General features: G+C 40.7%; 1 protein-coding gene and 1 non-coding gene across 2 annotated transcripts in view; both read left to right on the forward strand.

Moving 5' to 3' along the window:
- Jarid2 (jumonji and AT-rich interaction domain containing 2) overlaps positions 1–22,785 on the forward strand; it is a 184,813-nt gene that overhangs the window by 46,250 nt on the left and 115,778 nt on the right. The window lies entirely within an intron of this gene.
- LOC115029166 lies at positions 4,940–5,065 on the forward strand. The gene has a single exon (XR_003834726.1). It is a non-coding gene; the product is annotated as a U6atac minor spliceosomal RNA (small nuclear RNA).

A 22,785-nucleotide genomic window follows, 5' to 3' on the forward strand; every position in this document is an offset into this window, starting at 1 on the left:
TCTTCTCTTCTCTTCTCTTCTCTTCTCTTCTCTTCTCTTCTCTTCTCTTCTCTTCTCTTCTCTTCTCTTCTCTTCTCTTCTCTTCCTTTTTGGAGACAGGGTTTCTCTGTATAGCCCTGGCTGTCCTGGAACTCACTTTGTAGACCAGGCTGGCCTCGAACTCAGAAATCCATCTGCCTCTGCCTCTCTTCATTTTTCTTTATGTTTGGATACTGGCTGGTATTGAACTCCCCTGTAGCCTAGAATGATTTGAGTTTGTGATCTTCCTGCATTCACTGCCTTTGTGCTAGGATTATAACTTTTTGTCTCTGCATCAGTTTTATGAAATGGAGACTTGCCCAGGACTTGTGCATGTTGGGCAGTACTCCACCATCGGAACAACATAGCCAGTCACACCTTTCTTGAAGATTTCAGCTATATCGTTATTCTCTATGTAGGATTCTGGCTGTATCCTTTAAACTATTGAGTCCTATCTTAGGCTTCCAGATGCACCACAGCTGGTTTGTTCTTTGTATGCTATTCCATACTGCCTGCCGCTGCTTGTTTTATTTATAGGCATGGTCTTTAGAAGTAGCCCTTGCTGCTTTCTTCTTTCCCTTGCCTGTGGACTGGACTGTGAGAGTCATAGGGGGTTCCTGCCACACCCAGCTCTGTTTAGTTAAATTTGACTGGAAGGATATGCATCAAGTGTATTTCATTGATATACAGTGTAAACAATGTGGGATGGGTTAAATTAATGGAACATATTTTCCATGTAGTGATGTGCTAGTAGGATTATTGAATCTCATAATCTAGAGAGAAAAGCAATGTAGAAAAAAGTATGTATACTCTAATTTTTTTGTGGTCTTCTAATTTGTAGCTCATAAAAGGATCAAAATAATTTTGGGGGCTAAGTTTGTACAAGTCCTTATAGTATGGCATTTAAGTAGCACACACAAGGCTCCTGGTTTCAATTCCTGACAATCTCCCCATTACTTATATCCCTGTTTAGTAAACGTAGTGTATCTGAGAAATTTTATTGATTTCCTGTGCCATGGGTTGAACATTGGTAGAAAGTGAGTTACTTCACTCTAGATCACATTTATAGGCGGGGCCCTGACTTTGGTTTTTGTGTTTTGTAGGCACAGTTTGGAGGAACATGATATTCATTTGAGCCATACGCATAAACTTGGCCTATGGCACAGCTACTTGGAAGCAGGAGATGGATAAAGAAAGACAAGCTATGTCTGTCTTTATGTTCAGGAGCGAGAAGAAGCACAGAAGAGATTGGGAGGAGGGATGGTGTGGAAGAGATAAGGTGTATCCATCCATATTTGTTTCTAGCAAACTTGTATTACTTTGTTATTTAGAAAATAGTATTTAACATCTTCTCTCAAAGTTGGCAGCCAGGGAGCAGTTGGGTGTGCCTTCTTATCTCTGCTCCCTAGGGACTGTGGGTTTATAATGAGATGAAGTCTAGAGAGACTTTCCCAGGTTGACTTCATGGCTGGCAACTCAGAACTCTAGATAGCTTATTTAATTTCCAGCGGTGCTGCTCATATGCCTTTGTCCTGCTATAGATTGGAGCAGTGGTTCTCAACCTTCCTGGCGTTCAAGTTATGGTGACTCTCAACCATAAAATGATTTTGTTGATGTTTCATAACTGTAATTTTTGTTACTCTTGTGAGTTATAATGTAAATACCTGGTGTGCAGTTGGTCTTAGGGCCACCCCTGTGAAAGGGTTGTTTGACCCCAAAAGGCCTACAAATTGAGAACTGATGTTTTGGAACAACACGTGCATCTGATCTATGTAAAAATACAAGAATATTAGTCGTGTCTCCCCCCCCCCCCCCCACACACACAAACACACTCATAAACTGGCATAAGAGTCTGTAAAATCCTCCTTGCTGAAGCCATTGTGCAGAAGAAAATTAAGCAATGGTGATACGGTGTTCTTTTCAAAGGGTTAGTTATATGAGAAATAACACCTGTTGAAACTTAGCATTACCTGATTGCCTTCTTCCAACCAAATCAGAAACAATAATTTAAAGAGCTCGAGGTGAATCAAGATGTGCTCATAGGCTGGCATAGTTGCTGCAGCTGCTTTTGATTCTTGTCTGTCCTTTCTGCTTCACTCTGCATGTCCTGAACTAGTTTGGAGAGAAGGTGTCTTTACCCTTGTTAGGTGGTTTATACAAAGTGTAGACATGGGAAGGGTGAAGCCTGTTTAGTTCTTCCAGGAAATGGAATTTTCATCTTAAATCTCACCCTTGCCTTCAGGGTACTTGTGCCCCAGTTCTGGAAGATGAGATGTAGTTCAAATTATTTTCTTAAAATGAATATTAGATGCTAAAGATTTCAGGATGGCTTTAAAATAACTTCAGTATAGGAAGGGAGCTGATTTTTCCCATATTTGTATTACTCTTCAGGATTTTCTCACCTGAAGTGTGGGTTTTGGCACTGACTTGTGTTCAATTTGGTCCGACCAGTTTCCAGGGAAATCAGTTCGCTGAAATGGTTACAAATTTGAATTATCTTTGTATACACATAATTAAATTACACTTACCTTTACTTGGTGAGCATGTGATAGGTATGGTAGGGGAGAGAAGAGTCAGAACTGTATGAGTTGTTTCTCTCTGTGGATCCCAGAGGACTCAGACTTGGCACAGGCACTTTACCCACTGAGCCATCTTACCAATTAATGTGCTCTCTCTTATTTAAAAAAAAAGTTGTTAATCTGCTTAGGTTTAAAAAATCATTTACTGAAGTCTTTATAAATGTATTTCAAGTTTAGATGACTGAGTAGACTAGACTTGACACACCTGAGACAGTACCCTTTCTGCTGTCTTTGGGCAGTGCTGACCTGATATTTAGAGCCATAGATGGTTTTGTTTCCTGTAAGTCACAGCTCTGCTGTCTCTGAGGTTCATGTTGTTTGTGTCATAGTTTACTTTCATGGCTTAGTACTGTTCTGTGTCTTCATGTATATGACCCCCAGCATCTTCATTATTTTGTATGTAGATATTAAGGCTACTTTTATGAAGGAGCAAAATTAACTAGAGAAATTAACTCAGTCAAGTTTAATCTGTTCTTGTAGCCTGCCTCCCTCACAATAGGGGTTGGGGAGCATTGGAGTTAGGACTCTTGAGTTAAGGGGCTTTTCCATAGCCTAGATTGCAGTGTTCCCTTACAGAGAGCTATCTACCAAGTCTGTGGGTTTATCTTGATTTGAGACTGTAGCATTTATAAACAACAAATCTGTTATTAACTTGCATTCCTCCTCCTCCTCTTCTCCTCCTCTTTCTTTCTTTCTTTCTTTCTTTCTTTCTTTCTTTCTTTCTTTCTTGCTTTCTTTCTTTCTTTCTTTCTTGCTTTCTTTCTTGCTTTCTTTCTTGCTTTCTTTCTTGCTTTCTTTCTTGCTTTCTTTCTTGCTTTCTTTCTTGCTTTCTTNCTTTCTTTCTTGCTTTCTTTCTTGCTTTCTTTCTTGCTTTCTTTCTTGCTTTCTTTCTTGCTTTCTTTCTTGCTTTCTTTCTTGCTTTCTTCTTCTCCTTCTCCTCCTCCTCCTCCTTCTCCTCCTCCTCTTCCTCCTTCTTCTCCTTTCTTCTTCTCCTTTCTTCTTCTTCTTTCTTCTCCTTTCTTCTTCTGGTTTTTTGAAACAGGGTTTCTCTGTACAGCCCTGGCTGTCCTGTAATGCACCTTGTAGACCAGGCTGGCTTTGAACTCAGAAATCCACCTGCCTCTGCCTCCCAGGGATTAAAGGCGTGTGCCACCACACTCGGCTCCTCCTCCACTTCTAAAATTTATTTATTTCTCTGTATATGAGTACACTGTAGCTGTACAGATGGTTGTGAGCCTTCATGTGGTTGTTGGGAATTGTATTTAGGACCTCTGCTCGCTCCGGTCAGGCCCCCTCGTTCAGTCACTGCTTGCTCCTGCCCAAAGATTTATTTATTATTATACATAAGTACACTGTAGCTGTCTTCAGACACACCAGAAGAGTGCATCGGATCTTGTTATGGGTTGTTGTGAACCACCATGTGGTTGCTGGGATTTGAACTCGGGACCTTCGGAAGAAGAGCAGTCAGTGCTCTGAGCCATCTCTCCAGCCCCCTACCTCTCTTCTTAGAAATGTTACTGGCAGCTATGGAACTTGAAGTTAGTTGCTGCCCCCCCCCCCCCATTGTTTGTGTGTTTGTTTTTGTTTTTGTTTTTTTGAGACAGGGTTTCTCTGTATATCCCCGATTGTCCTGGAACTCACTTTGTAGACCAGGCTAGCCTTGAACTTAGAAATCTGCCTGCCTCTGCCTCTGCCTCCCGAGCGCTGGGATCAAAGGTGTGCGCCACCATGCCTGGCTTGTTTCTGTATTCTTGGCTCTCTTAGAACTACGAAGGCTGAAGATGTCATTTAAGGACCCCCTCCCCACACACCCACCCCCAAGTGCTGGGAGTACAGATCTGTGCTGCTTTCCCCAGCTATCTTCGCTACTTATTTTACTTCCTTAGGAAGAAATAGAGTAAGGGTGATGAATTCCTGCTCTACCAGAAGCCATGCCAGCTGCCAGGAGTCAAAATTTGTGCTGAGCTCAATCATCAGGGGCCCCAGCAGCAGCTGATGGAGTAGATGCAGACCCACAAACACATTGGGCAGAGAGAGAGAGATCCCAAATAGGAGATTTCCATTGGGTCCTTCACCACAGCAGTCACAGTACTCAGATAATTATTTCTTAAAATTTAACAAGTTTCTTTCTTTAGACCTGAAAGCATTTCCACCAAGACCTCCTGTTCTCAAGATTTGCAAGTCAAAAACTCAAAAGCACAGAGAAACACCAATTGCTGTTATTTGCACATTACACTCTTCATTTGACAAGTCCAGTACTCTTTCAGCCATGGCATCCATGCCTCAGTAAGACTTGAACAGCAACTCATGGAGCTTTGGTGCAGATCAAAAGTTCAAGTTTCGTGTTGTATGAAAGGAGAGAAGGTTAGCACTCCCCTTGACAAGGATGGAAGAGGCCCTTGGGCCTAACAACACACATACCGTTAAGGCATTGCCACCTACTTCGTGGCATCTAACCACTGTTTTAAATGTAGGCCAAATTTCGAATAAACACAGCAATTGAAAGCAGTCCCATGTTTCCTGACTGTAGAGAATGAAGAGCTAACCCCGTTCTCTGAGGAATGTCAGCTATCCACAGAACTGGTGTGAATTGGCTGGGAAAAGGTCTGGAAGAGCTCACACCCTGAGGTTGAGTGACCTTGGGTTAGTCATTTAGCCAGCAAAGGAAGCACGCAAAAACCTAATAAAGGCTCACAGGTTTTTAGCATATGGTAGCTTTGGTCTTTCAATGACTAATGTCTGGTGTGGAATGCCTTTATTTTTTGTTTTTGTTTGTTTATTTGTTTGTTTTGTTGAGTCTCCCAGTGCTGGCATTAATTAAGGGGTGAGTCACCACTGCCCAGCGTGGAATGACTTCTTGAAGATGCTCTTTTTTTTTTTTTTCCGGGAAGAAACAATCTTTAATGACTTGGAAATAGGGTGGCACCTGGGTGGGACAGATATGCCACAGTTGTCCCTGTCTTCTCCGTTTGTTCATCAGCAGCCTCCAGCTCCTGAGGTAATCTGTATTTGCCAGACTTTTTCTTTATCATGAAGATGGGGGTATTAATGTCTGCTGGTTGAGGATTCAAGATGACACAGTTGTAGCTGTTCCTCGGCTAATTCCTCCAATCTGGCCAGATGTCGTAGCCTGGCTTGATGGCGACTCCCTACCCATGTCCTCTGCTTTCGAGTTCAGCTGGAGTTGGGTCCATAGTGTCTGGTAGATGGCGTCTGGGTTGGTGGAACTCCAGGAGCGAGTCCTTGAAGATGCACTTAAGTATTGGTTGGGTTCATATTTATGGGTTCCATCAGTTTTAATTCCGGTCATGTGCTATCAGTTTTGACCTCTTGATCATCTCTGAAGTTACCCGAGAAAGTAGCAAGATACAACTCTCAGGCCAGTCAAAAAAACCCCACTAACACACTAGGTGTTACCACTCATTTAAGGTTGTCATTTGACTAAGGCTGTGGTTTAGTATAGGCATGTTTAAAGGTGATGTGTGATTTGCAGGAAGACCATAGGAGTTTTTGTTTGAAATCACAAACATTCAGCAATAAACCTGTATTTTTTCCTGTTGAACATAACTTTTATCTTGTGTGTGTGTATATATATATATAAAATCAGTAATACTTTTCTTCCTCCAATTTACCCAAGTTGCCTCTCACATAACTAAAAGGCCATTATCCCAGTCAGAAGCAAATTCTTAATACGTGACTGAATCTGTATTTTTAGTTGGTTCGTTTTTCATTGTGGGAATTTCTATTGTGAGAAGATACATGGCTCCCTGGCATTTGTTCCATCTTCCCACCCCCATGTCCTGAATCAGGGCATCGATTGCACACTGCTTTAGTGGAGGGTTGTGTGGATGGTCAGGGAGCTGAGGATAGACAGGAGATTTTTCTATGCTTGGTCCTAGCATAGAAATGTTGGCTTATGTTTTCTCATTCTGTTATGTGTGTTGTGTGTTCCTTGCAGATGAGGTGAGAAATTTACTAGGGAGGTAGGCAAGTCTGTTTCTTCTAGTGTTGGAATTTACTGATGTTTCTAGGCTTCAAGCATGCTAAAAGAAAGCCAAAACAAAACAAACATGACAGCTGTGAGAGAGTAGGAATGATTAAACAAACATCTTGATCTGCCTTTGTATTTAAACTTCAAATACAAAGCTGAGATTCCGGCCCAGCTGGAGGACGAGGGCTGTAGCAGCATATTAGATTTGAAAGGTGAGTGTAGGGGAGCCATGTTTGCTGGACAGAGCTCTCAAAATGTTCCTGAGATGTTTACAGAAAACAGCAGGATTTTAGTTTTTTGGATATGGGAACAATTTACAGATCCATTTAGAACAGGCTAGGTCGCTGGGTGCTGGTTTTCTTGGTGATTTTGCTGCCACCTGTCTTACAGCAGGAGAAACACGCCTTGGAGATTTTCAGTCCTCATTGAGGCTGCTTAGTGGCCAGTCTAGGAAATGGCCACTCTCTTGCTCTGCCACACATCTCCCGTGGCTCCCACAGTGCATGTACCACCCCAGCACCTCTCAGAGGAGCGTTTTTTGAGCAGGGAAACTGTACAGTGATTGTGTAGGGCTGGCCTGTCTTTTTCTTTTTTTTTTTTAAAGCCTGGAATAGTGACAGTGAAGGGTGGGAAAAGGAATAGAAATGTAGAAATGCCTTGGGATACCTGCCTTGCTCAGGATGTAAGTGCTGTCTTTGATCTTAGAGGGTAGTTTGGGGTAGGCAAGAAAGGGGTGTGGTGTTAGTGGATATTGAGAAAAGAGCTGGACTTTAGATACCGATAATGGCCTGGTCAAAGGCTCCAGAGAATCCCAAATGCTCTGCATTTCCTACTAATTTCTGTTTTCTTTGTTGTGTGTGCCTTTAAAGACGTATTTTCATATGCATTGCCTGCATGAATGTTTATGTGAGTGTGTTAAATCACTTGAAGCTAGCTGGATTACAGACATTTGTAACATTGTGCTATTATAGAATGGTATAGAAATCAGAATAATCTATATCGAGGACATTGGTGTGCAAGCACAGATGTTTCTGTTTCTAGACACAGGAAGGTTTCATGTTGGTGGCACTATGGTTCTCACATCTTTTATGTGTCTGTGACAGCACTAGATATTCACTATGTAGCATGAAATAACAGTGCTTTCCAGACTAATTTAAAGAAGAATGATATTTGATATTCAATAAATATCAAGAGAAGAGCGAGCCCTTACTTAGCTTCATGGGGTAAAATCCTCCCTAGTCAACTTTCAGGGTACTTAAATTCTATGCAGTCGTAAAGCTCTTGGCTTAGCTTCATTGTTTACCTTCTTATTTCTGAAAAGTTCAGGCTATTGGCTGTTTATTGGAACTGCTGGGAGCTAAAAGAGAAATAGTTAGAAAATGAATTGGGGTAACTGTGATTTGATTATTTTCACCAGAGGAGACAGTTCTCTTAGTATAAAAACCAGCTAATATTTATTAGGTTACTAGTTCCTCTCATTGGCTTAGATTATTTTCTCAAAATGTTTCAGATTCAAAGATGACACCTTTTAAGGTAGAAACTACCTTCTTCTGGGTGACTACTTATCTAGATGAACTTTAATGGGCAAAAAATAAATAGGCTGTGGTCCTAGAAATACATGACTGTGACTGGGAAATGACACTGTTGTTTAATTTTCTTCACATTCCAGGACATAGTATTTAATTAAGATGTAGGTAATGTTTTGGTGCTAATCCAAGCCTCCAACAAGTCTGATTTAAAACAGAGAAGCCTTGCATTTAATTATGCAGCTCCTGGGATACAAGGATAGGAATAGGAAGAATCCAAGTGCAGTCTATTTCTAATTTAGGGTGGCTTTCTGACTGGGGGAAGCAAGGGTTTCTATCATGTAAGTGGGTTGAAGTAGGTACAGTCTGACTGTTCACTATCTGATGGCCTCCAAATCTGATGATTTGGAGGTTGTTTTGAAACCTACTGTGCTTTAAGCTCATCTGGTATTCATTATGTACAATGAAGTCCTTAAACAAGATGAAACTGTATAGCTAATGACATAAAATGCTTCCTCCTTATCTAATCAGGAATCTATCTTGAGTTTCTAGATTAGATGTTATTCAGAAAGGATAATATAGGGAATAATTACTCTGTATTTCATTGGGAGAATTTGCCATATGGTCTGTAAGTCACATTGCATACAAAAAAAAAATCAGGAGCAGTCTTTAGTAGTTTCGGCCAGTTTCATAAGAATACGATACATTTTTTTTAAGCTTGCATATCAAATATGATATGTAGTGTGTAGCAACTTTGTAGTGTTGGTTCATTTGTCAGTTTTGTTTGGCCATTACAAAATTTTAGAGTTTAGGAACAGGAGGCAGTGTAACTGATTCATGCAGGCTGTATAAGTGTTGATTGTACAAGGTGGTGTTTTGTAGTAGGGTATTCTAAGTAAAATGAATGTGCCAGAAACTCAAAAAAAAGAAAATAATTAGATCTCTGTAAGATTTTCTGTTAGATCTCTAACATTTTCACTTCTAAATACTACCAGTCATAGAAAACCTGGCCCTTTACCAATCATAACATCAACACAGTCACCTGTGTGTGTGCGCATGAGGTTCATATGTGCATATGTGCATACGTGCATAAGCATGTGTCCCTACCTGTGTCCTCCTCTGTGTTTTTGCATATAGTGGTATATTGCTAAAATTTCCCACCCTGCTGGAGATGGATTCTCTAGGGCATTGCATATGTTCATTTGTTCATCTGTGAGCTATATTTTTAGCCTCAGAAATTATAAAATTCTGTTAGTGACATACCTGCTAATTTTGGCAAGTGAGGTGCTTGGACTCTTGCAGTACATTTTCCAAGGCTACTAATACTTAAGATTTGTGGGCTTGACCAGGAAATAGTGATCCCCTCCCCTTCCCAAATCATGAGACATACTCCACCTGTGCTCTGACTCTTTTCTTTCTCTTGTTTATTTGTATTTGTGTAGTCCAGGCTGGCCTGGAACTCAGAGATCCACCAGCCTCTTCTTTCTAAGTGTCCAGCTCAGCTGTCTGCTCATAGGTCAGAGTTAGTGCATTTCATAACTTGTCTCATGTCTCTTTCTTGCTGTGTTTGCTGTACTATTCTGATATCAATGGCTGTATTAATAACAGTTAAAGATGGAGAAAGTTAGTAATAGATGTGAGCTATAAGAGCAGTCTACTTAGAAGGGGTTCTTGATAAAATAATGTATATAACAGTATATTGCACAGTGGATGGACAAATCTTCATAGCTCCTGTTGGGTAGTACAGGTAAATGGATTCCTGGTGTAGTAGCGCACCTTTCAGTTTGGGACAGCACAGCTGCCCGAGACCAGAATTTCAAGGTCAGTCTGGGCAACTCAATGAACAGTCCCTCAAAACAACAAAAAATTAAACATAATTAATTTTAGAAGAATCAAAGATAGTGTGGAATTATATATTGATTTGGTATTTTGCCCTCACTGATTAAAGACTCGGACACAAATGGACATTTTTTTTTTTTTTTCTGCACACATCTCGATGGACCTCTTGCCTTTGGAATTGTAGAGTTTAGGTAATGGATGTACTTTGTGAACAATTAGCATGTTCAATATATTACTGGGTATAAGAGGCTTTATTGTAGACAGTGTTTCGCTGTACAGACCTGGCTGTCCTGGGACCTATTATTAGCCTAGGACCAAGCTAGCTTTGAATTTAGAAATGAACCTGCTTATTTATGCTTCCCAAGTGCTGGGATTAAAGGTGTGAGTTACCACACCCAGTTCATTTAGTGTTTTAATAATAGCATGAGAAATGTTTAATGTTAAGTGTTTAATGACTCTTTCAAGGATTAGTTTCTTACCAAATCCTGAGCAATATTTTTTGGCCAAGGGTCAGGAAACATCTGCATTAATCCCGTGACTGAAGCCAACTTAAAACAAGCAGCAAGTTAGGAATCCCTAACGCACTTTGGCTGATCTTTTTATGAACAATGTCTAAACCCTAACAGGTGGTACAAGAGAATTTAAGGATAGAGAAGCCTAGCTGACTTCTACCTATTTCTGAATATGTCTCTTTCCCAGCCTCCAATATCATAGCCATGATCTATACACTGCAGCATATTATTAACCCATTAGGAGAGGGAGCAAAAGCTGTTGTGATTAATTCTGTTCCCTTGCTATTGGACTGTATGGGATTTAACAGTAGGCCCGTGGGTTGGTGGGCGTTCTGTTCTTTGACTTCCGAGCAGAATCATGGTTGCTGATTTTCTTTTCTACTCCTGAGCTGTAGTGAGGGTCCTCTATGTCGGTAGTGGGCTCTTGCCTGCTAGTCTGACAGGCACAGCCTTATTTTCAAAGTTTGTTTGTTGTTTGTTTGTTTTCCTGTTTCCCTCACTATAACTATCAGGCTTTCCTTCTTTGCTCTGTCTTTCTTATAGCCTCGGGTTGGGTGCAGGGCCCTAGCCTAGTGAAGTTCAGCACCAAGGAACCCTGGGAACCCTCTCCTCTCCTCTTTTATTGCACACAACCCCTTTTTTTTTTCTTTCAGTTTTTTTCTTATTCCTTTTGCATCTTTATCATCTTTATACAGTTTCAGATTAGAACAATCATCTAGAGAGATTGCTCAGCGATTAAGATGGCTGCTTTTTCAGAGGACCTAGGTTCAATTCCCAACACCCAAATGGCAGCTCACAACTGTGATTCTAGTCCCAGGGATCTGGAATCCTCACACAGACAAAATACTAATGTACACAAAAATAAATTTTTACAAATAAGATCTCCCCTACTTCCTGTAGGAGCTCTGTAATTTATCCCCCCCCCTCAAAATAATTTGGCCATGACAACTGATGGTAGTATTTGCTATTCAAAAGTTTCTTTGAGGGGACTGTGTAGTGCTGGTTGCTGTGAACTCAGTGATCTGCCTCCTGAATGCTGGTGTGTAACACCACTGCCCAGCAGTGCTGTAATATTACAGGACGGGCTATTGGCTTTTATTTTTATTTTTTTAATTTTTTTTATTAATAGTTTTAAACTCTGAAGTAATTCTTGTACATAATTAATGGTGGTAGACTCTCACCTGTCTAAACTTTGTTGACAGAATGTTTCAGGTTATTTATATGTGAGTGCTACTTTAGATGTTACTAAAATATGGGCCATGCCACATTTTAAAATGTGGTAGAACTAAGGGCTTTCCGACATATCCCTAAATCCTTAGCCTTACACTTAGCATAACTTGGTTTCTCATCTAATCTTGAAATTGTGTTTGTTTACAGTCATCATTGCTCTATTATGTTGGTGAAGTGCTGACTGTTTTTGAGCTTGGAAATTCATGTTTTGAAAGTTTCAAGGAGATGCATTTGACTGTGATGGATCCCTCACACTGGTGGATGGGTCAGCTTAGTAATCCAATTTTTGGGACTATGATGGTTTAAAAGCAAATGAGTATACTATTTTGTTTGTTTGAATTGCTGAAGATTAAATCCAGACAAGTTTCTGAGCCACAACCCAGCCCTCTACATTCTTTATTTGGTTGATAATCCTGGGTCTCCCAGAGTGGGCTAGAAGTCTTAGTGCTTCTGCTCCTGCGTCTCACCGGGCCACCACAGGTATGGGTACCACGCCTGGCACTCAGGCTTAGGGTTGTGTGCTTTGTTAGGAGGTCTACAAAGACTGCTTTGGTCTTTGGAGAGGCTGTTCTTTCTACCTAATTTTCCCCATGAATGGCTAGATGTTACATTCACACTTGTTAATATGATACTTGTGTACACCCACATGCCAGCACTCCTCCACCCACAGAAAATTTCAACTTAGTATTACCATTCAGAGCATACTCTGATCTGTCCAGTTTGGGGAATTTAATTGCAGAGTGCTTATAGCTAGGCATGTGGCTATGAAAGGAGGAGGGCTAGGAGTCTGAGCTACCTGCACGCCTGAGTCTTGTCTCTAGAATAGAAGGAAAGAAATGAAAAGATATGCATTTTAAGTGGTGGAAGCAGGGTCCTAGAAAGGACTACAACTTGAATAATAACATGTGTGTAATAAACATGTGTCTTGGCTTTAGATTGGGAAATGTTACAGGGCACTTTATGTCTCTGTTACATAGTCTCTTATGATGGCTGGGACAAACAGAAAATGGTTTTGAGGGATGACAGCTTTTCCTTTGCCAACTGTGGGTACTTGAGTCTTGTCACTCTTTTCATTCTAGAAGAGATGAGGAGTCCTTAATTGCCTTGGTGTCAACAAAATTAGATAATTTTTAAAAAAGTTTAAACAAAATTATTATTTTTTTAATTTCTCACTCCACATCTCTTGTTCACTGAGGGATCAATTTCTTGGCAGTTTTGCAGCATAGAAAGAAATGCCGGCACAAAACAATATTATTATTTTCTTTCTGTCTTGAAAATGCAGTGAGGCCTTTCCTTCATTGCATAATGAAATCAGAAGAGTTGGCTAAGATATTAAGATGTGCATAAATTAGCCAGCTGCAGGGCACAGACCTGTAATAGCAGCTAGTCTGGTGGTTGCTTTCAAGTCTTATGCCAGTTTTGGCAATTTATGTACTAAGACCCAGTCTTAAAATAAGAGCCGAGAAGACAGCTTTAGTTGTACAGTCTTGCTCTGAGTATAACCCCTTAGTACTTCCTCTACAAAAAGGTGAAAACAGTGCCAATTTGCACCCTAAAAATTATATTTTTTCATTTTGAGAAATGGAATTTTCAAAACATTTTAAAATTGGTAGCACTTTGTTTAGTCCTTACTGATGGTAGGTAAATTTGTGTGAGTTTTTTTTTTTTTTTTTTTTGGTTTTTTTTGGTTTTTTTTTGAGACAGGGATTCTCTGTGTAGCCCTGGCTGTCCTGGAACTCACTTTGTAGACCAGGCTGGCCTCGAACTCAGAAATCCGCCTGCCTCTGCCTCCCGAGTGCTGGGATTAAAGGCATGCGCCACCATGCCCGGCTGTGAGTTTTAGTATAATGAATACCAGTGCATGTTCCTGTAAACAGAAGTTCTGTTGGTCCTTACAGAGAGCATAGAGCTGAGATAGGCTGTATTTCATGCTGTGGGGTTCTTCTTGTGGAATGTTTTTTTTGCAGTTTCCCAGAAGAAAAAATTTTATGTAACCCCATTTTCAATTCAGTCTTCCCTATTTAAATTAGTGCCATGGGTGGAACCTACAATCATGGACTCAAAACTTTTACTTATATTATGTGCATGTGAGCATATGTGTTATGTGTGTGGGTGTGTACCTTTCTGGAGGTCAGAGGACAACTTGGGAGTCAGTTCTCTGTTATATATTAAATAACCAAATTCAGGTCTTTAAGCTTGGTAGCAGGCACCTTTACTAGCCAAGCCATCTCTCCTACAGCTCCCTTTTCTATGTTAAAAATCCTGTGTGTGTGTGTGTGTGTGTGTGTGCGCGCGCGTGCCCCAGAATTATTTGTAAGAGTAAATTCCATGTCCTAGGGGTCGTCAGGATTGGTTGGGGTCAAGCAGCTTTACCTGCTAGATCCCTGCCTTGTCCTTGAGAGTCTCACTGTAGCTATCCACGATCTTACCTAGAACTCAGTGATCCATGTGCTTCTACCCCCATAGCGCTTAAAGACCAAGTCTGCTGTGCTGCTAAAGAGGGGCAGGCAGGCAGGCAGGCAGGCGGGCGGCTGGCATTGCTTTAGCCTCTAGAGTGTTGGTATTATAGGCATGTGCCATCATACTAAACTTCATTGGTTATTAATGGACATACACGGTTTCTATCTAAAGAGAACACAAATGATAGTGATAATATAAATTGTAGTTTGTTGATCCGCAAAGGGTCAAATTTCCTCTAATTGTTTTTGTGCAGGTTAAGCCACATGCATTGTGAGTAGGTGGTAACCTGTCCCCTCAGTAAACTGTTGTAATGAAGTCACACTTGCTGAGAGGCACAGTGGGATGTGTGTATCTCTTCTGCAAAACAGCCTTTTGGGGTTGATTTTGAAACATTATTGATGGGGCTTTGTTTGGTGGGTAGGGGGGGGGATATCAACTGTCATTTCACCTTCAACTCTTTTTAAATTATTCTTTTAATTAATATTTATTTATTTTATGTATATAAATACACTGTAGCTGTTTTCAGACACACCAGAAGAGGGTATCAGATCTCATTACAGATGGTTGTGAGCCACCATGTGGTTGCTGGGAATTGAACTCGGGACCTCTGGAAGAGCAGTCAGTGCTCTTAACCGCTGAGCCATCTCTCCAGCCCCCTTACCTTCAACTCTTGACATTTTATTTTTCTGGGCTCTTCTTTACAGACTGTCCCTTTTAGTCAACTTTGAGTAATCTCCAGTTACTTAGTGTTTATTTCCATATTTAGTCCTTTGTTATCCCCCTAAGATGTAAGTAGTCACTAAAATCCAGGAATGTCAAGATTCTTAACTGTTTGTGAGCACAGCTGCTCAAGTGAGTGCACTATACTGCGTCCTTTACACACTGCAGACCTTGAGGATAATTCTCAGGCTTGGTGTATATTCTAGGTCTAGTCACTGAATTTGAATATCCTCACCCTAATGTGCTTTCAAGTTAAAATAGCACTCTCCTTATACTGGCTTGCAGTAGTAGCAAAGTGCAGTAGCATTTGTGATCCCCTGTTACATGCAAGATATGCCTTCCATGCATACCTCCATACCATAGAAACTTTGCTTCCTCTTTCTCCTTTCCTCCCTTCTTTCTCTGTGATTGCAGAGAGAAATTAGTAAAATATTGAAAGTGGAAGATAGTGAAAGTAGTGGGAATCCTAATGTATGAACTATTTAAGATGAATTTAAAATTCCATTGAAGTTAATAAGTTTGTATGAGGCAGAAACAAAAGATACTGTTTTAGTGTACTGGTGTACGTGCATGCCTGTGTCAGTGTGTACATTCATGTACATATGTACACCTGCCCCTAGGCCTACAGTTCCTAGCCTGGGATTCTCTGGTTGTACCATTTATTTCCCTTCTGTCGTCTCTGTGGTTGCAGTTGCTTCCAGTATGGACTTGGGAGGACTGGGATATTAATTAGCTGCTGTCCCTGGGGTTTTTGCAGAACACGCTCCTGGCATCTACCTAAAATTGTTGAAATAAGATTCTTACACTGTTGCCCCTTTACCCAGATCAGGTTCTGTGTAATGCTTCAGAGTGTGTATAGGCAGTATGCATTAGAGTTTTTGTCTCCTTTGCATTGTTGTTCCCATCAGCGGGCACAAACCTTATCTGTCTCCATTACATGTAGAAGCTTTCCTCTCTGATAAGTGGAGGCATGGCGCCTTCTGTGTACTCTGAATGTACATACAACATTTTGGGTTTTGTCTTCTCATATATACCAATGTCAAGAGTTTGTGTTCAAATTTGGAATTTGTGCTGTGCCCATTCCTGCCCCTCCTCCCCACTTTATTTTTGTGGAATAGAAACTGTAGCAAGCACTGGCTGGTTCTGAGACTGGCTATTTAGACCAGGCTGTCATCACGGAGAGCCACCTGTCTCTATTTTTATATATATTAGCCTACACATGAACAACTTCTCACTGTTATGTGTAACAAAGTAAAAGACACGAGTATATGTTTATTTGGTGACCTTTATTTTGTGGGGGAAAAGCCTGTACAAGTATATAGTGTTACAATCTGTATGATTTAAAAACAAGCATCTCCTTTATATATTGGTCTATATTCTAAGCATGGAAATGCATGGTCAGGAGAATCTTGCCCTCAGTTTTCACTCTTTCTAGCTTTTGCTGTAATTAAACTTGGCATTCATGTAATGGGTGAGATGGGATGCTCTCTGGTCATGACCCAGGGAGCAGGACCTGTGTGGACTCTAGGAGCGCTCAATTCTTGTGAGAAGCTTTTTATTTTTCTCTCCTTTGATTTCGCAATTCAGGCTGTAACTTTAAAAAGAAACTCTTTTTAAAAAGGCGCTGTTCCCCAGGTTATGCACAAAATGAGTCTTTGTCTGCCTTTTCATTCACCATCTGCTTACAAAGCTAAATTGGAATCGTGCTTGTTTTAATTATTTTCTACTTGTGTGGCCAGGAGGTTATTTGGTCTGGTGAGGTTACATTATAAGCTCTTGTGCTCAGTGCTCATTAATGCCACTGCGTCCACATCCTGCGCCAGCACCAGAATGGTTAAGTGGATCCACTTGTGTGGCCAGTGCTTGATACAACACAGTGGTCACAACTAAATTACCAGAGGAAGTGTGCTCTCTCCCCCTCACTCTCCCTTCCTCTCCCCCTCTCTCCCCCTCTCTCCCTCCCCCTTTTCCCCCTTCCTCCCTCTCCTTTTTTCCTTTTGTTTCTGCAATTTTGATTGCTTAAGTGCATTTTTTTCTTCTCATAGAAATGTGAGTATAAATGGCTTAATCTTAGGTGAGTCTTAGAGGGATGATGTATTTCAAAAGTTGCTTGTCTTTATGTTAAAGTTTAAGTACATTTATCATCTTTTAACCCTTCATGAATAATGGAAATTGTGTAATGAGAGATTACAGCATACAAACATTTTGTGTGAACCAGCTTAAAGATGCAAGCCTTGCAAAAAGGTATTGTTTACCAAGAGACTGACATCAAAGTCTTCTTAAAAAGCTACAGGGACAATTCCTCAGTTGCCCATCTCCCTTCAGTGGTAGGAATACATTCCTCTCTTTAGGTTTCTTAACCAGTATTTTCAAAGGGAGACATTTAGAGATCTCTTGGTGACCAATTTAAAAATGTTTTTATAAAGTTCAGAAAAACATTCATTATGTAGTGAAAACTTATTTACTTGTTACTCAGTCTTAATTCTTTTTGTCCTAGAATGAACAAGTAGTTTTTTCTTTCCCCTACCTATTCTCCCATTCTTCATTCCATAAGGAAAACCTGTGTAGGTCAGAGTTGGTGGACTCTTGGACTTCCTTAAACTTATATCTGATTTGTAATCCCAGAGTTTGGGAGGCTCAGTGATTGGATGCTAGAGGCAGGAGGGCCGTTCGTTGGGCCCAGGCCAGCCTGGGCTGTGGCGAAACTGTCTCCCAAAGCCCAAGCCGCCCTCCTGATGATACCGAGTGGTTGCAGGATCATCTCAGCAGCTATGCTTTTCTTAGCAGGCCTTGCTGTTGACACTGGTGAATATATTTATGAAAAAACCCATTATAAATTTTAGGTTCAGGCATAGAATCTGAACTATAGGAAATACAGTTGTCAATAGCTGTAGCTAGCAGGTGGCCTGGCCTCTTTGGTCTATGTCAGCATACCCTGTCAGGGTACTGTGTCTGCTGTCATTAAGTGTTGTTGGTCAAAAGTTTTACAGTGATGACTGCATTAATAAACTGGCAGGTAGGTGTTTTACCATTTAAAACATTTATTATTTCTGTTCCAAAATACATACAGTATAGCTATCTCTCCACCCCAACTTCTCTGAAAATAACAAAAGAGTTGTGAGTTCGGGCAACTGCCTGCTGTGCCTGTGCACGGATCATCTGGTCGCTTGTGACCTGAAGGGTTTACTTGCTGAAAGAAAATAATGTGGATTTTTTTCCTGAGAAACAATCTGTATTAGTTTTTTATATTATTTTGTCCACTGCCCTCGTCACAAGCTGCTTTTCATATTGTGGCAGGACGGGACGTCTTTGAGACATAGTAGCCACAGACTTTTAAAAAAAATCATTCCTTTAAAAACATACATTACTATCCTTTTGAAGGCTTTTGTACCTTAGCTGCAGAATTCTTTCCCACTGCCCCATCCTGCTCTTCCTCTCACATTCCTTCTTCAATGTAGTATACAGTGAGTTTCTCCCCCATGGTATTTATCCAGTTACCAGATGATTCCATTTAGATGTGTAGCTTGATTCAGAAATGTATGAGTAAAAAGTGAATTAATGACACATAATGGATATTGATTGCATTAAGCAAAAGTATACTTTGACATCTAAAGTTTAGGCAATGCTAGAGACTAAGAAAGGTGATTAATAATTCAAATAGGTCTTGTCCCACATGTCTTGCCCCAAACCTGACTATGGATGGAGAGTCACACAGAAGACATTGAATAATCAAATCTTTAAGATAGGAGTGTGGAATCCATAATCCCAGAGGAAAACTGATTCCCCCAGCACACAAACAGGTGCTCTCAGAGCTGGTTTGATTTGGCATTGGCATGCAAACAGGAATTTGATCTGACAGCATGAAGATAGGAACTCCTTTAAAATTAAAGCCTCTTGATGGCATTAGGCTGTAATAGTAAGTCCTATTTTAACAGAGCAGCATTTCTCTGAAGGGGCAGTACAGGTGTGCTGATAATGGAAATTATCTGACCTTGTAATCATAATGGGTCCTATGGAGATGATTTATGTCACCATCAGGAGCCTGAGACCTAATTCATGTGTCTGGGGACACTTTCTCACAGTCTTATTCTGATACATATTTAACATGGGTGGACACCATATCCTTTAAAAGGAATGCTCTTTTATTTCATTCAGTCTCCATCATGAACTTCACATTTACAGTACCAGTGTTGGCAGCCAGATGGGGCAAATAGGAATGACTATGCTATTATCACATCCTTCTATGCTCCCTGTGCCTTTTTCTTGATTGACTGTTGGAATCTTTGAGCACACATACAAGGTAGTTTTGAGACTGTAAAAAGAAACAATTGTAGGGCATGGTGGTGCTGAGACGATAGTTCTTGGTCAGAATGGATGGACAGGATGTGACACCAGGCTTATGGATGGACGCTACTATTATTTTGTTTTTATTGCTTGTTCTTTTTTTTTTTAAAGTAATATGTCAGGGCAACAAGAAAATGAAATCTCAGTAAGGATATAGTGTACTGGTCATGTAGCAGACAGAAATCAGAATAATGATGATGATCATTTGTAAGAAAAGCTCTTTGGGCAAACTGGGACACACCACAGCTTCCACACAAGATTTGTTGTTGTTTGCTTTAATTTTTGGGAACATTGCAAAGACAGAGGGCACATATGGAGAAGTGGGCAGATACACAGGATTGGGGTGTGCTATGTGAAAGTCACAATGAATCAGTAAAAAGTAGTCTGGTTGAGCCAGTAGGGTGTAATTTCTTGTTGATGAAGATTATTAATATGTTATACAGGGCAATTGCCACCTCACTGCATGCAGTTCAACCACTTTCTACTTCTCAGTGCTGTTTCAGTCTTAATATCTGACATGTTTGTTTTTGTAGAAATTGTTTTCCTAGTGTCTGCTGTTGTTTTTTGAAATAAATAAAGCCATACCCACCTGTTTGCTGTGTGGTGGGTGTAGGGAGGAAGGCGTGCCTTGATATAGTGTTTCTATCATCATGAGGATCTGAGGCATGGAACTTAGGGCAGCACCTTCACCCTGTGACATCTCGCTCTTCTTCTGTGGCTATTTTGGTATAGTTTTCTTTCTCTGGTTTCCTAGTGTTCACTGCCACAGTATAGGCAGGATGCTTGGGTACCCTTCTTCTTTCCTGGATGCTGACAGTGAGTAGTATTCATTAGGATGGGCTCTTTGTGTTGTCACATTTATTTGTTTAAGGTGACAACAATTGTGGGAAAGAAGGAGTCCTTACATAAATTCAAAATTTGTGCTAAAGAACAGCCGTATTTGAAAGATAATTTGATATGCTAAAAAGTTTATTTTTGGAGCCCAGGTAGTGGTAGCTGACATGGAATTGGACTGTGATTTACACCAGGATGCACTGAAACTCAGACTTACCTGCTTCTGTTCCCCGAGGGCTCGGTCATTATGTAAAGATTTCTTTTTATTTTTAACTAAGTGCATGTGTGTATGTCAGAGAGAGGTACCTGCAGGATCCAGAAGAGGATTTGTGGATTCTCATGGAGCTGGAGTTACTTACAGGTTTTGAACTGCTTGGCATGGTGCTAGAAACAGAACTCTGCTCTTGCCAGAGCCCAAGGAACTCTTACTCACTGAGTCGGGGCAGTCTTACCATTTAGCCTAGGGTGTCCTTCAAGTCACAGAGATCTACATGCCTCTTCCTGTCCAGTGATGGGATTTAAAGGTGTGCACCATCACTCCTAGCCCCTTTTACTAATAAGAATATTTAAACTACTGGCATAGTGACAGTACAGAAGTCTGGCTTGCTAGTAGTCTTGAGATGCCCGAGAACCGTATTGGGTCATACCCAACGAGGCAGCAAGTAGTCAGCTCTGAACTTAAGGCAGCGACCATGACGCACCCACCGATGGCTGCTTTTTTTTTCTTCCCCCTTTTAAAGAGTGAAATAAAAGAGACTATTCTCAAGAGGAAGTATGTTTTTCTGCCCACGCTTTCCTTCCTGTCCCTGTGATGTTAGGAAAAATGTTAATCTGGTGGTTTTGTATAATTTTCTTGTCAGTGGAAAAGTGAAGCGTCAGTGCAGAGAAGTAGCAGCTCCCCAACTCCAGCCTCTACCTCCCCTTTGCTGGGTGGACCTATTTACACGAAGGTTCCTCCCCATGTAGTCCTTCCTGCTCCTGCACATTTGGCTTGGAACATTTGCAAGCTGTTCTCACATATACTTGAGATTTTACTTTGCAGTAGCATAGTAAGATGAGTGCAGGGAGTCTCAGCATTTGCTTCTAAGGGAATGGTGTAGTCCAGTGGGTTTCACCTGTGAGCCATGACCAACAAAGACAAACCTTTGTTTCTAAAAATACTTATATTATGTATGTTTCATAGAGTAGCAAAATTTCACTTATGAAATAGCAAGGAAGATGATTTTATGGTTGGTCACCACAACCTGAGTAGCTGTATGAAAGGGTCACAGCATTAGGAAGGTGGAGAACTGCTGGAGTAGATAGTAATAGTTTGGTCTTTTGTTCAAGGACCTGCCACTTGCTACACTTGGTTGACCACTTTTCCCCAGAAAAGGTCTTATACTGTACAATAGAAATTATTGAGATGTCAGTGTTTTATTTTAATTTTTTTTAAAATTTATATGAGTACATTGTTTTTAGATACACCAGAAGAGGGCATCTTATCCCATTACAGATGGTTGTGAACCACCATGTGATTGCTGGGAATTGAACCCAGGGCCTCTGGAAGAGCAGTCAGTGCTCTTAACCGCCAAGCCATCTCTCCAGTCCCCTTTATTCATTTAAACTTTTTTCCTTCAAAGATTTATTTATCTATTTATCTATTTATTTATCTATCTATTTATTTATTGAATGTATGTGAACTGTTTTCATACACACCAGAAACCAGTTATTTTATTATTACTTGCTTAGTCTTTTCATTTGTATGCAGTGTTTTCCTTCATGTGTGCTCATACAGGAGCACAGTTATGTGTCTTTTCTCTTCTTAAACTTCTGACCTCATAACCCCCTCCACCTTCCTATCCCCGACCTCCCCTTGCTGCACCTACCATTTCACTGGCCTTTCACTTTGGGTACTGGAGGTCTAAACTGAGGCCTTCATTCTTGCTCAGAAAAGCACTTTTTGCTCTGAGTCCTCTCGCCTCAGTCCCCAGACTTTAGTAAATGGAAAGGAATAAATAATAGAGGAAAGTGGTTGGATTGTATGAGCAGGATCCAGTGATGCCTACACTGATTAATAAGTGTTACCTGTAGTTGAGTGTGGTTGATTTTAGGATCTACAGAGAGAATAGTTTGTCACACGTTGAGACCTTAGTTTGTGCTTGAAATTTAGTTTCATTTCAAAATCACTAAAATGTGGTTGAAGGCCTTGCAGGTAAAAGTGCTGCCAAGCCTGCTGAGTCCTGGCATCCACATAGTAGGTGAGACCTGATCCTACAAGGATCTCTCTGAACTCCACACCACACTCGGGGGGTTGGGGGGGAACTGCCTATAATACATGAGGCCCTGGGCTCCAACATGAAGTGTAAACCACTACACAGATACAGTCTTAAAGGTCATCTCCACTACATAGTGACTTGTAGGCCAGCGGGGATTTAAAACACAGTTGTTAAAGTTCTTGTATATTTTAGTTATTATGTATTCTGTAATGCAGGTAAAACATTCCTCATGGAGAGCGAGCACTTTTTAGAATATCTCTTGTGTATGAGGCCAGGATCCTGTACTCTGGGTCTGCCTATTTAGACTACAGAATTTGCATTAGAGTAGGTGTCAACTTGGTAATGTTGGTGTCCTAGTTTGTGGTGTCTTAAGGTTTGCTCTAATCTAAGCATCTGTCGTTACAGATGTACCATTCCCATTGTTTAGTTTATCTTTTCTTTTGAAAAGCCTAGTTTGTGGATATGTCAAAGTTT

The sequence above is a fragment of the Mus caroli genome, chromosome 13 (assembly GCF_900094665.2).
Source record: "Mus caroli chromosome 13, CAROLI_EIJ_v1.1, whole genome shotgun sequence".
NCBI classification, from domain to species: Eukaryota; Metazoa; Chordata; class Mammalia; order Rodentia; family Muridae; genus Mus; species Mus caroli.